Genomic DNA, 12,539 nt, shown 5'->3' with positions numbered 1-12,539 from the left:
TATCAGTAGGCCTATTGAAGCCCACATCACATGGTCTATTGTATCAGCTGGCCTATTGAAGCCCACATCACATGGTCTATTGTATCAGTAGGCCTATTGAAGCCCACATCACATGGTCTATTGTATCAGTAGGCCTATTGAAGCCCACATCACATGGTCTATTGTATCAGTAGGCCTATTGAAGCCCACATCACATTACTTTTTCCCAACATGCAGCTAACCTAAACTAACCCTAAACTAACCTTAAACTTCAGGCTACATATTGCACATACTGTGTAGTTTTTTGTTATTTTGCAGGCAATAGGGAATGTTTTTAAAATAAGTGCATGGGTCCCCAACACAGTATAATTAAATTACCTGATGGCAAGCTGTCAGTTCTTTGGCATTTTGACTATTATGAAAGTGAAACAAAAAAAATGAAATATAAATATATATATATCTTTTTTCTTGCAAAAGCAAAGTAATGGAGTCAAAAGATTGAATTTCTGTTTATGAATTACCATTATGTCTTTAAAGTTGTGGGATAATGAGTTTGTTGAACAGGAAAAATGTCGGCAAAACTCCTTCGCCGCCCTCCCCTTTAAGTGCGATATCCTTGATACTGTGCAGACTAAACTGACCATTGCAACAAAGTTGCCGACAGGGATAGTTCTTCCTCCGCTGCTCAACCAAAAACCGAGCGATTCAAGAATGTAGACGTTCCATTGGGATAACAACCACGCACATCGAAACACAGCTAAAGGTAATGCATGATTATCATACTATTAGACTCATAGCGTTTCAGAGTTCGCACTGTGTGTGGGCGACATGCGGCAGCATGAGATTGTGCTCTTTTTCAATACATTATTATTTTTTGCTATAGGACTAATAATGATTTAAATTATCAGCATTATTTATCAATATTGTCGCCATATGTTACTTGCGGAGTTGTGTAGGCCTACCGCAGAATAATTAAATAGATTCTGTGTAATGATTTATTTGACCATTTAAAAATATATATTTTTATTACCATGTTTCAGAGTAGCCTATCTGATGACACCACATTGGCTTGGCATGTGAGCCTATTGTAAAAGTTCACCCATTATACTATGACCTGTCTGTTTTGCTGTAGGCTATGGGTTTACCGACCCACCCCATTGTAGATTTGCCAGGGGCACATCAGACCCTCTTCATCTTGAGTGGGTTTTGGGGTCTTGGAATCTGTCTGTTATATAGTTTCACAGCTGAAACCTGATTGAATCAGTCAGTTATTTGTTAGACAGTGCACCAGTAGAGGACGGAAAGACAACAACTTTAAAATACTCACTGGAATTTCTCATTTAAAGTATTTCCCAATTGTAGCTATGTTTTTTTGGGGGATTGTGGTGAGTGAGATTATTTATTTAAATTAAAATGTCACGAATGGCTGAATGTTATGTTGTTCAGTGTCAGTGCCACTTGTAGCAAGGCCCAGATGATAGTTCCTCTATATTCCTCCTGTATGAGTGTCTCAGAGCTGCTTGGGTCAGTCTTTGGTCATTAGATGTTCAGTGTGACGGTCAACGTTACACTGATCAGAATCATTGACCTCCAGAGGCCTCTCTCTCTGTCAATAGATGGACACTACAGCCATCATTATCTGTGACCCTGTTTTAGGTTTCATATGTGGCGTAGTGTAGCATAGATTTGTAACAGCGTTTCACATGTAATTCTGCTTTGCGTGATGTATTGTTGTCTCTATCTTCTTGCCCTTTGTGCTATTGTCCAAGCCCAATAATGTTTGTACCATGTTTTGTGCTGCTACCATGTTGTTGTCATGTTGTGTTGCTACCATGCTGTGTTGTCATGTGTTGCTGCCTTGCTATGTTGTCTTAGGTCTCTCTTTATGTAGTGCTGTGTTGTCTCTCTTTATGTAGTGCTGTGTTGTCTCTCTTTATGTAGTGCTGTGTTGTCTTAGGTCTCTCTTTATGTAGTGCTGTGTTGTCTTAGGTCTCTCTTTATGTAGTGCTGTGTTGTCTTAGGTCTCTCTTTATGTAGTGCTGTGTTGTCTCTCTTTATGTAGTGCTGTGTTGTCTCTCTTTATGTAATGCTGTGTTGTCTTAGGTCTCTCTATGTAGTGCTGTGTTGTCTCTTTATGTAGTGCTTTGTTGTCTTAGGTCTCTCTTTATGTAGTGCTGTGTTGTCTCTCTTGTCGTGATGTGTGTGTGTTGTCTCAGGTCTCTCTTTATGTAGTGCTGTGTTGTCTCTTTATGTAGTGCTGTGTTGTCTCTCTTTATGTAGTGATGTGTTGTCTCTTTATGTAGTGCTGTGTTGTGTTGTCTCTCTTTATGTAGTGCTGTGTTGTCTTAGGTCTCTCTTTATGTAGTGCTGTGTTGTCTTAGGTCTCTCTTTATGTCGTGCTGTGTTGTCTCTCTTTATGTAGTGCTGTGTTGTCTCTTGTCGTGATGTGTGTGTTGACTCAGGTCTCTATGTAGTGCTGTGTTGTCTTAGGTCTCTCTTTATGTAGTGTTGTGTTGTCTTAGGTCTCTCTTTATGTAGTGCTGTGTTGTCTTAGGTCTCTCTTTATGTAGTGCTGTGTTGTCTTAGGTCTCTCTTTATGTCGTGCTGTGTTGTCTCTCTTTATGTAGTGCTGTGTTGTCTCTTGTCGTGATGTGTGTGTTGTCTCAGGTCTCTATGTAATGCTGTGTTGTCTTAGGTCTCTCTTTATGTAGTGTTGTGTTGTCTTAGGTCTCTCTTTATGTAGTGCTGTGTTGTCTTAGGTCTCTCTTTATGTAGTGCTGTGTTGTCTTAGGTCTCTCCTTTATGTAGTGTTGTGTTGTCTTAGGTCTCTCTTTATGTAGTGTTGTGTTGTCTTAGGTCTCTCTTTATGTAGTGCTGTGTTGTCTCTCTTTATGTAGTGCTGTGTTGTCTCTCTTTATGTAGTGTTGTGTTGTCTTAGGTCTCTCTTTATGTAGTGCTGTGTTGTCTCTCTTTATGTAGTGCTGTGTTGTCTTAGGTCTCTCTTTATGTAGTGCTGTGTTGTCTCTCTTTATGTAGTGCTGTGTTGTCTTAGGTCTCTCTTTATGTAGTGCTGTGTTGTCTCTCTTTATGTAGTGCTGTGGGTTTTGTCTTTTATTTTTTTATCCCAGACCACACAAGGCTTTTTGCCTTTTGGTAGGCTGTCATTGTAGATAAAAATTTGTTCTTAACTGGCTTCCTAGTTAAATAAAGTAAAAGTAATTCACGCTACGGATCAATACAGAACTATTTCCAATTACATTTACTAATCAACAAAGACGACTTCAAACCTCCAGAGTTAACATTACATTCACTTTGATTTTCTGTTCTGCTTTCCTTAATTGAAATGCATTCCTGGTGACTACCTCATTGAAGCTGTTTGAGAGAATGCCAAGAGTGTGCAAATCTGTCATTAAGTCAAAATGGGACTACTTTGAAGAATTTCAAAAATGAAATATATTTTTGAATTGTTTGACACTTTTTTTTTTCCCCCGTTACTACATGAATACATATGTGTCATTTCATAGTTTTGATTTCACTATTATTTTACAATGTAGAAAATGGTAAATATAAAGAGAAACCCTGTAATGAGTAGGTATGTCCAAACCTTTGACTGGTACTGTACATAAAGAACCCTGCAAACTAATATAAACACTTTGTATTTTAGTTTTGGGTCAATTCTTTGCCTTCTGTAAGTTTTTAAGAATCATTGCATTGTAATTCCGTTTCCAAAAAACAAATATTTTAAAGATATTTTCTAATTTTCAACACCGATACCGATTTATAGGAGGACCAGAAAAGCAGATACCGATTTCTAGGAGGACCAGAAAAGCAGATACCGATTTATTAGGAGGACCAGAAAAGCAGATACCGATTTATTAGGAGGACCAGAAAAGCAGATACCGATTTTATAGGAGGACCAGAAAAGCAGATACCGATTTTATAGGAGGACCAGAAAAGCAGATACCGATTTTATAGGAGGACCAGAAAGCAGATACCGATTATAGGAGGACCAGAAAAGCAGATACTGATTTATAGGAGGACCAAAAAACAGATACCGATTTATTGGCCGATTAAAAAAAAAAAAAAAATTACAAAAAAATATCTACATCTTTTTTAACATTTATTTCTTTGTAATAATGACAATTACAACAATACTGAATGAACACTTATTTTAACTTAATATAATACATCAATAAAAGCTATTTAGCCTCAAGTAAATAATGAAACATGTTCAATTTGTTTTAAACAATGCCTTCTCCAACGTTTCAGTTCCTTGCTCAGAACATGAGAACATATGAAACCTGGTGGTTCCTTTTAACATGAGTCTTCAATATTCCCAGGTTAGAAGTTTTAGGTTGTAGTTATTATAGGACTATTTCTCTCTCTACCATTTGTATTTCATTAACCTTTGACTATTGGATGATCTTATAGGCACTTTAGTATTTCCAGTGTAACCGTATAGCTTCAGTCCCTCTCCTCACTCCTCCCTCCCTGGGCTCGAACCAACAACACAACAACAGCCACCATTGAAGTAGCGTTATCCATGCAGAGCAAGGGGAACAACTACTAGAATGCTCAGAGCGAGTGATGTTTGAAAAGCTATTAGCACGCGCTAACTAGCTAGCCCTTTCACTTCGGTTACACCAGCCTCATCTCAGGAGTTGATAGGCTTGAGGTCATAAACAGCGCAATGCTTGACGCACAATGAACAGCTGCTGGCAAACGCACGAAAGTGCTGTTTGCCGCTCAGTCAGATACTTAGATACTTGTATACTCAGTCAGATTATATGCAACGCAAGACACGCTAGATAATATCTAGTAATATCATTAACCATGTGTAGTTAACTAGTGATTATGATTGATTATATTTTATAAGATACGTTTTTAATGCTAGCTAGCAACTGACCTTGGCTTTCTGCGTTCGCGTAACAGGCAGTCTCCTTGTGGATTACAACGAGAGAGAGGCAGGTCGTTATTGCGTTGGACTAGTTAACTGTAAAGTTGCAAGATTAGATTCCCCGAGCTGACAAGGTGAAAATCTGTCGTTCTGCCCCTGAACAAGGCAGTTAACCCACCGTTCCTAGGCCGTCATTGAAAATAAGAATGTGTTCTTCACTGACTTGCCTAGTTAAATATAGGTGAAATAAAATAAATAAAGAATTGCATATTTCTATTTTTGTGTACTTATTCAGGATATATCACCATGAAAATAATGGATATTCGTTATTCATAATTACACATTTTCTAGTTCAACAACCCATATATATATTTTCAAACTCGAGGTGTCATGTCTGCATAATGAATGGGGTGTCAGCTATCTTTTGAATCTGAATTCGGAGCAGATATTTAAACGTTTTTCGGGAAAACACGTTTTAAAGTGAAGAATCTGAGCCAAAGCATAATTCCTTTGCCTTGGAATTTCCCTCCAGAGCCGTCATGCAAATATACATGATAAATTAAAAGGGGGCACATTCTAATGATCACAGGAAACTTTGCAGTATTTTAAAAAAATGTATTATCTCTTACATTGTTAGCCCAGAAAATCCTTTTTACAAGCATTTCGCTACACTCAACAATAACATCTGCTAACCATGTGTTATGGGACCAATAACGTGTGATTTTTTTGAGGGAGAGAAGAGGTGGATTTGACAGCATTGGACTGATTGTCGTGTGATTGATACAATTTGATTTGACTACAGTTATTATTTGTCACATGCACCAAATACAACAGGAAATGCTTCCTTACAAGCCCTTAACCAACAATGCAGTTAAGAAAATACCCCCCCCCCACACAAAAAAAGTAAGAGATAAAACTGACAAATAATGAAGAGTAGCAGTAAAATAACACGGGTGTACAGTAAGTAATGTAGATTGCTGAATGCGTCAGAAAGGGATACTTAGGCCTGTCATCTAGGTGTACAGATCTATGTCTCGTACTGCCATCTCTCCTCCTTCGTAGAGCGACAGGGACAACACAGATTAACTCCTGATTTATGACTTTCTGGGAGTTTTGTCAGTTTTTTTTACTGCTCTAAGTGGTTGATCTAACCATGTGTGTTCAGAAGAAGCTCCTTCCACACTGTGTCTTAATGTTGTTGTTTTTTTCCAAGAAAGAGGGACAGCGTGTGCTGGACAAAAACACTGTCTCAGTCAGATGTCTTCATGAGAGAGCGAGAGAGAGAGACTAAAATGTGACTGAGCTTGTTAGCTAGTTAGTACACAGGCCTGTACTGTCATCCAGGCAGCGTGGAGGCCATAGCTAGCCTAGCGCTGAACAATGACATATTGTGTCTCACAATAGTGCTTCACTGTTATTTATCTACAGCCTACCCCCAACCAGCCAGCCAGCATCCTGTATGTAACCCAGAGGCCTGCTTGGATCCTCCCTCCGTCCTCCTCCGTTTGGAAAATACATTTTCACTTTACCACTTGTCCGCTTCCGCTAATTGTTTGACTTGATTTACGAGTGGAGAGTTGGAGTTGGGGGACATTACGTATCTGGAAGGTCATGTTTGAATGGGTTATTTCCAGATTAATTTAGAGCAGCTGTTCCCAAACTCGGGCTATGATATGAGATTGCAAGAGCATTTCCAAAATGCTGAAAATAAATATATATATACAGTACCAGTCAAGGGTTTTTCTTTATTTTCCATAGAATAATAGTGAAGACATCAAAACCATGGTAATAACACATATGGAATCATGTAGTAACCAAAAGAAGTGTTAAATAAATCTAAATACATTTTATATTTGAGATTCTTCAAAGTAGCCACTCTTTGCCTTGATGGCAGATTTGCACACTCTTAGCATTCTCTCAACCAGCTTCATGTGGAATGCTTTTCCAACAGTCTTAAAGGAGTTCCTACATATGCTGAGCACTTGTTGGCTGCGTTTCCTTCACTCTGCGGTCCAACTCATCCCAAACCATCTCAATTGGGTTGAGGTTGGGTGATTGTGCTGGCCAGGTCATCTGATGCAGCACTCCATCACTCTCCTTCTTGGTCAAATAGCCCTTACACAGCCTGGAGGTGTGTGTTGAGTCATTGTCCTGTTGAAGAATAAATGATAGTCCCACTAAGTGCAAACCAGATGGGATGGCATATTGCAGCAGAATGCTGTAGTAGCCATGCTGTCTAAGTGTGCCTTGAATCCTAAATAAATCACAGACAGTGTCACCAGCAAAGCACCCCCCACACCATCACACCACCTCCTCCATGCTTCATGGTGGGAACCACACATGCAGAGATCATCCGTTCATCTACTCTTACGTCTCACAAAGACACAGCGGTTGGAACTCAAAATGTCCAGTTTGGACTCATCAGACAGAAGGACATATTTCCACCAGTCTAATGTCCATTGCTCGTGTTTCTTGGCCCAAGCAAGTCTCTTCTTCTTATTGGTGTCCTTTTGGTTTCTTTGCAGAAATTCGACCATGAAGGCCTGATGCACGCAGTCTCCTCTGAACAGTTGCTGTTGAGATGTGTCTGTTACTTAAACTCTGTAGTATTTATCTGGGCTGAAATCTGAGGTGCAGATAATTGCACATTTCTGAGGCTAGTAACTCTAAGGAACTTGTCCTCTGCAGCAGAGGTAACTCTGGTTTTTGCGACTGCACTTGAAGGAACTTGAAAAGTTCTTGAAATGTTCCGTATTGACTGACCTTCATATCTTAACTTCTTGAAACTCCCCAACCCGGATCCGGGTTTGTGACTAAGCCTCAGGCTCATTAGCATAACGCAACGTTAACGATTTCTGAAAATCGCAAATAAAATTAAAATCATGCGTTTGCTCTCAAGCTTAGCCTTTTCTTAACAACACTGTCATCTCAGATTTTCAAAATATGCTTTTGAACCATAGAAATGGACTAATTTGTGTAAGAGTATGCAAAGCTAGCATAGCATTTTGTGTAGCATGTAGCACGCAACATTTTCACAAAAGCCAGATAACCAAATAAATAAAATCATTTACCTTTGAAGAGCTTCTGATGTTTTCAATGAGGAGACTCTCAGCCACATACCAGATGCGCAGTGTTTCCTGAAAGCGTCTGTGTGTAGGAGAAATCGTTCCGTTTTCTACATTGCGCCTGGCTACCGAAACGAACCGAAAATGCAGTCACCTACAACGTGAAACTTTTTCCGGATTAACTACATAATATCGACCGAAACATGGCAAACGTTGTTTGGAATCAATCCTCAAGGTGTTTTTTCACATATCTCTTCATTGACATGCAGTTCGTGGAAGCTTGCTTTCCTCTCTGTGTCCCATGGAAAAATACTGGCAGGTGACTTTTGCGCACCAATTTCGGCGCAGGACACCGGGCGGACACGTGGTAAATGTGGTCTCTTATGGTCAATCTTCCAATGATCTGCCTACAAATACGTCACAATGCTGCAGACACCTTGGGGAAACGACAGAAAGGGTTGATTCATTCCTCTTGCGTTCACAGCCATATAAGGAGATCATGAAAGACAGAGCCTCAAAAATCCTTGTCATTTCCTGGATGCCATCTCATCTTGGTTTTGCCTGAAGCTCACGTTAAAGGGCACGCACAGAGAAGATCTTTGTATTTCTGGACACGTCAGAGTGTTTTCTTTCGAACAGTAGCAATTATATGCATAGTCGAGCATCTTTTTGTGACAAAATATCTTGTTTAAAACGGGAACGTTTTTCATCCAAAAATGAAATAGCGCCACCATAGATGTAAGAGGTTAAAGTAATGATGGACTGTCATTTCTCTTTGCTTATTTGAGCTGTTCTTGCCATAATATGGACTTAGCCCTATTTGGTTAAAGACCATCTGTATATCAGCCTTGTCACAACACACTGGATTCATTAAAAATCCTACAATGTGATTTTCTGGATTATTTTTTTCTCATTTTGTCTGTCATAGTTGAAGTGTACCTATGATGAAAATTACAGGCCTCTCTCATCTTTTTAAGTGGGAGACCTTGCACAATTGGTGGCTGACTAAATACTTTTTTGCCCCACTGTAGTTTCAGGCTTTTATTTTGAAAAATGAGCGTGAGCGACAACATTGCATCAGTGGTCAGCTGGTGGCTCTGAGTGATTTGTGCGTAATAGACAAATGCGGCCATTGTTTCTCTCGCTCATACTAAGAAGCCAACTGACCCGGTTGATATATTATCAAATAGATATTTGTAAAACACCTTGAGGATTGATTATAAAAAAAAAACGTTTTCCATGTTTCTGTCGATATTATGGATCTAATTTGGAATATTTTGCTGCGTTGTCGTGACCGCAGTTTCCGGTGGATTTCTCAACCAAACGTGAAGAACAAACGGAGGTATTTCGGCTATAAAAATCATCTTTATGGAACAAAATGAACATTTGCTGTCTAACTGGGAGTCTCGTCAGTGAAAACATCCGAAGATCATCAAAGGTAAACGGTTAATTTGATTGCTTTTCTGATTTTCGTGACCAAGCTTCCTGCTGCTAGCTGGACATAATGCTATGCTAAGCTATCGATAAACTTACACAAATGCTTGTCTTGCTTTGGTTGTAAAGCATAATTTCAAAATCTGAGATGACAGGGTGATTTAAAAAAGGCTAAGCTGTGTTTCACTATATTTCACTTGTGATTTCATGAATATGAATATTTTCTAGTAATATTTTTTGTCCGTTGTGTTATGATAATTAGCGTCAGATGATGACAATTCTCCCGGATCCGGGATGGGTAGTTCCAAGATTAAGTACCAAAAATAAAAGTATAAATCATTTCAAATTCCTTATATTAAGCAAAGCAGAAGGCACCGTTTTCTTGCTTTTTAAAATGTACAGATAGCCAGAGGTACATGCCAGCACTCAAACATAATTTACAAATTATACATTTTGTGTTTAGTGAGTCTGCCAGATCAGAGGCAGTAGGGATGACCATGTGTTCTGTTGATAAGTGTGTGAATAGGACCATTTTCCTGTCCTGCTAAACACTCAACATGTAACTTTTGGGTGTCAGGGAAAATGTATGGAGTAAAAAGTATATTATTTTCTTTTGTAATGTAGTAAAGTAAAAGTTGTCAAAAAATATAAATAGTAAAAAATAAAAAAAATTACTTAAGTAGTACTTTAAAGTATTTTTTACTTAGGTACTTTACACCACTGTATTTAGGGAGTTTCTCCCATTATTCTCTGTAGATCCTGTCAAGCTCTTACACGTTGGATGGGGAGCGTCGCTGCACAACTATTTTCAGGTCTCTCCAGAGATATTCGATCGGGTTCAAGTCCGGGCTCTGGCTGGGCCACTCAAGGACACTCAGAGACTTGTCCCGAAGCCATTCCTGCATTGTCTTGGCTGTGTGCTCAGGGTCGTTGCCCTGTTGGAAGGTGAACCTTCACCCCAGTCTGAGGTCTTGAGCTATCTGGAGCAGGTTTTCATCAAGGATCTCTCTGTACTTCGCTCTGTTCATCTTTCCCTCGATCCTGACTAGTCTCCCAGTCCCTGCTGCTGAAAAACATCCCCACAGCATTATGCTGCCACCACCATGCTTCACCGTAGGGATGGTGCCAGATTTCCTCCAGACGTGACATTGAACTCGTTGGCCTGAATGACAATCTTGGTTTCATCAGATCAGAGAATCTTGTTTCTCATGGCCTGAGTCTCGGTGCTCTACGGACAATTCCTTCAACCTCATGGCTTAGTGCATGTCAGAAGAAAAAAAAACATCTACTGTTGAACCTTTTATATAGACAGGTGCCTTTCCAAATCATGTCCAATCAATTGATTTTACCACAGGTGGACTCCAGTCAAGTTGTAGAAACATATCAAGGATGATCGATGGAAACAGGATGCACCTGAGCTAAATTTCGAGTCTCATAGCAAAGGGTCTGAATACTGATGTAAACAAAGTAAACCTGTTTTTGCTTTGTCATTTTGGCGATTTGTGTGTAGATTGAAAAAATTGCATATATTTAATCAATTTTATAATAAAGGCTGTAACGTAACAAAATGTGGATAAAGCGAAGGGGTTTTGAATACTTTCCGAATGCTCTGTTTACTGCATTATAATATTGTCTCTATCTCAGTCATTATAATGTGGTTACCCTTAAATCTAAATAAAACATTTTCAAATATAAAATTAAACCAGAGAGAGCCCTTAAGATCATGGGAAAAGGCCGCACTTGAATCATTCCCACGGTGAATGACTCGGCCCGCTTTGCTACGAAACCACACAATATTGCAGAGACTTTGACATTACCGGGCGGCTGCAATTGACATGGTAAAAACAATGTGTGGGGAGGCAGAGGCACAGAAACTCACATCAATACCTTTTTTTAAGATGACACTGTTAAACAAAGAACTGATTCTATTGCTAGCAATCAAGAGGAAACTGAATGAACGACTCAACTCCCCAGCTCATGCTCTCCAAATGGACGTTAGCTGTGAGGGCCAAGATGCCCATGCATTGACTTCTGTTCGCTATACATGTCTGGGGGTTCTACTCACGGGGATATACTGTTCTGGCTCACGATTCACGAGCATGAAACGGCACAGAGGATGTTCAGTGTGCTGCATGGCTGTATTGATGAAACACTGATTCTATATTGGATGTTCAGTGTGCTGCGTGGCTGTATTGATGAAAAACAGATTCTATATTGGCTGGTCCAGTGTGCTGTGTGGCCATATTGATGAAAAACAGATTCTATATTGGCTGTTCAGTGTGCTGCATGGCTGTATTGATGAAACACTGATTCTATATTGGCTGTTCAGTGTGATGGGTGGCTGTATTGATGATAAACAGATTCCATATTGGATGTTCAGTGTGCTGCATGGCTGTATTGATGAAAAACAGATTCTATATTGGCTGTCCAGTGTGCTGCGTGGCCATATTGATGAAAAACAGATTCTATATTGGATGTCCAGTGTGCTGCATGGCTGTATTGATGATAAACAGATTCTATATTGGCTGTCCAGTGTGCTGCATGGCTGTATTGATGAAAAACAGATTCTATATTGGATGTCCAGTGTGCTGCATGGCTGTATTGATGAAAAACAGATTCTATATTGGATGTCCAGTGTGCTGCGTGGCTGTATTGATGAAAAACAGATTCTATATTGGCTGTCCAGTGTGCTGCGTGGCTGTATTGATGAAAAACAGATTCCAAATGGGAGCGAATGGTGGGCTTTTGCACAGATGGGGCTCCAGGGTTGGAGGGCAGGACTCTGCACTCCATATGCCATATAAACCCACTGTAGTGGATACACCCACTGTAGGGGATACACCCACTGTAATGGATACACCCACTGTAGGGGATACACCCACTGTAGGGGATACACCCACTGTAGGGGATACACCCACTGTAGGGGATACACCCACTGTAATGGATACACCCACTGTAGGGGATACACCCACTGTAGGGGATACACCCACTGTAGGGGATACACCCACTGTAATGGATACACCCACTGTAATGGATACACCCACTGTAGGGGATACACCCACTGTAGGGGATACACCCACTGTAGGGGATACACCCACTGTAGGGGATACACCCACTGTAGGGGATACACCCACTGTAGGGGATACACCCACTGTAGGGGATAC

General features: G+C 40.0%; 1 protein-coding gene across 2 annotated transcripts in view; it reads left to right on the top strand.

Moving 5' to 3' along the window:
* The first annotated feature begins 634 nt into the window (after positions 1 to 634).
* The window catches only part of LOC135526758 (arf-GAP with Rho-GAP domain, ANK repeat and PH domain-containing protein 3-like), a 115,157-nt gene continuing 103,252 nt past the window's right edge, over positions 635 to 12,539 (top strand). For both annotated transcript variants that reach the window (XM_064955389.1, XM_064955390.1), the window contains exon 1: positions 635 to 742. The gene's annotated coding sequence lies outside the window, so the exon portion shown is untranslated. The remainder of the gene's footprint in view (positions 743 to 12,539) is intronic.

The sequence above is a fragment of the Oncorhynchus masou genome, chromosome 32, assembly GCF_036934945.1.
Source record: "Oncorhynchus masou masou isolate Uvic2021 chromosome 32, UVic_Omas_1.1, whole genome shotgun sequence".
Lineage (NCBI taxonomy): Eukaryota > Metazoa > Chordata > Actinopteri > Salmoniformes > Salmonidae > Oncorhynchus > Oncorhynchus masou.
The sequence above is the reverse complement of the archived record's forward strand: the minus strand, read 5'-3'. Positions and strand labels throughout refer to the sequence as shown.